This window comes from Leucoraja erinacea, chromosome 1 (genome assembly GCF_028641065.1).
Source record: "Leucoraja erinacea ecotype New England chromosome 1, Leri_hhj_1, whole genome shotgun sequence".
Taxonomy (NCBI): Eukaryota; Metazoa; Chordata; class Chondrichthyes; order Rajiformes; family Rajidae; genus Leucoraja; species Leucoraja erinaceus.
In genome coordinates this window covers 47,613,394-47,615,808 of record NC_073377.1, presented here as the reverse complement: position 1 = coordinate 47,615,808, position 2,415 = coordinate 47,613,394, and positions in this window count along the sequence as shown.

The following is a 2,415-nucleotide window of genomic DNA, read 5'->3' as shown; positions in this document are numbered from 1 at the left end:
GGGAAGGTTGCAGCCAATAACTTTCTCTGCTGATCGGACGATTCGCTGCAGCCTCCAGGTGTCGTGCTTGGTGGCTGAGCCAAACCAGACCATGATGGAGAAGGTGAGAACAGACTCTACGATGGCCGTGTAGAATTGGATCATCATTGCCTGTGGCAGATTGTGCTTCCTCAGCTGCCGTAGGAAGTACATCCTCTAAATAAATGCTAATATTGCATTTGCTTTCCTAAACTACCAATTTGACTTGCAAATTTACTTTTCGGGAGGCCTGTACCACCATTCCCAAGTCCCTTCCGATTTCTGAATTCTCACCCCATTTAGAGAATAATCTACTCCTTTATTCCTACTATCGAAGTGTATGACTCCACACTTTGCTACACTGTATTCCACCTGTCACTTCTCTGCCCACTCTCCCAACTTGTCCAATTCCTTCTGCAGTGTCCCTGCTTTCTCTACACTACCTGCCCCTCCACCGATTTACGTATAATCTGCAAACTTAGCCACTAAGCCTTCAATCCCCTCATTGATATACAACGTGGAAGAGTAGCGGCCCCAGCACCGACCCCTGCGGAACCATTAGTCGCTGGCAGCCAAACAGAAAAAAAACATTTTATTGCCACTCTTTGCCTTCTGCCTTCCAGCCAACCTGCTAGTATCTTCCCTCTGATACCATGGGCTCTCATCTTCTTTAGCAGCCTAACGTGCAGCACCTTATCGAAGGCTTTCTGAAAATCTAGGTAAATATAGAAACATAGAAACATAGAAAATAGGTGCAGGAGGAGGCCATTCGGCCCTTCGAGCCTGTACTGCCATTCATTGTGATCATGGATGATCGTCCCCTATCAATAACCCGTGCCTGCCTTCTCCCCATATCCCTTGACTCCACTAGCACCTAGGGCTCTATCTAACTCTCTCTTAAATCCATCCAGTGACGGCCTCCACTGCCCTGTGGCAGGGAATTCCATAAATTCACAACACTGGGTGAAAAAGTTTTTTCTCACCTCAGTCTTAAATGACCTCCCCTTTATTCTAAGACTGTTGCCCCTGGTTCTGGACTCGCCCCAAATTGGGAACATTTACCTGCATCTAGCTTTTCCAGTCCTTTTATAATTTTATATGTTTCTATAAGATCCCCCTCATCCTTCTAAACTACAGTGAATACAAGCCTAGTCTTTTCAATCTTTCCTCAAATGACAGTCCCGCCATCCCAGGGATCAATCTCGTGAACCTACGCTGCACTGCGTCAATCACAAGGATGTCCTTCCTCAAATTAGGAGACCAAAACTGTACACAATACTCCAGATGTGGAGCCCTATACAACTGCAGAAGAACCTCTTTACTCCTATACTGAAATCCTCTTGTTATGAAGGCCAACATTCCATTAGCTTTCTTTACTGCCTGCTGTACCTGTAAGCCAACTTTCAGTGACCAGTGTACAAGGATGCCCAGGTCTCGCTGCACCTCCCCCTTACCTAACCTAACCCCATTGAGATAATAATCTGCCCCCTTGTTTTTGCCGCCAAAGTGGATAACCTCACATTTATCTATATTATTATACTGCATCTGCCACGCATCTGCCCACTCACTCAACCTGTCCAGGTCACCATGCAAACTCCTAACATCCTCTTCACAGTTCACACTGCCACCCAGCTTTGTGTCATCCGCAAATTTGTTAGTGTTGCTCCTAATTCCTTCTTCCAAATCATTAATATATATGGTAATGCAGTTTGAGGTATTATTGTCTAACATGAATAAAGAATAATGTGGGCTGACAGCCTTCACAATTGAAATATAATACAATACCTTCAGCAGGGGAGAGGGGAATTCTGAGGGAGTACAAAGTATTTACAGCTATTTCCTACATGTAGTTTATAACTATCTAGTTTTTATGTATCCCATTAAATAAAAACATTGGCACACTTTATTTAAATTATCGATCAGTACATAATGGAAGATGGATTTTACAATGCCTTTTTAACTTGCTAAGCAACATCCACTGGCTCTCCTTTGTCTATCCTGCTATTTATTTCCTCAAAGAATTCCACCAGGTTTGTCAGGCAGGATCTCCCTTTCACAAAACCATGCTGACTTTGGCCTATTTTGTCATGAATTTGTGGGCTAAATGCTGTATCACTAAACTAAACTAAACATAAGTACTCTTGTGTTGTGAATGTACTAGAAGTGATAAGGTTGAGAATAATTAATACTCAAGGTTTCCCATTACAAAGTTAACAGATCCCATTGTGCAGACGTGTTGAAGGCAGATTAACGTGTTGTAGTTAGAACATGTTGACACATTGGTATTACGTTAAGAGGAGATAATTAAGCATATCTAAAATTACGGATAAAAGAGCTCCTTGGAAAACTTTTCACTGGTTATTACCACTTGTTAAAAACAAAAGGGTTTTGGTATCC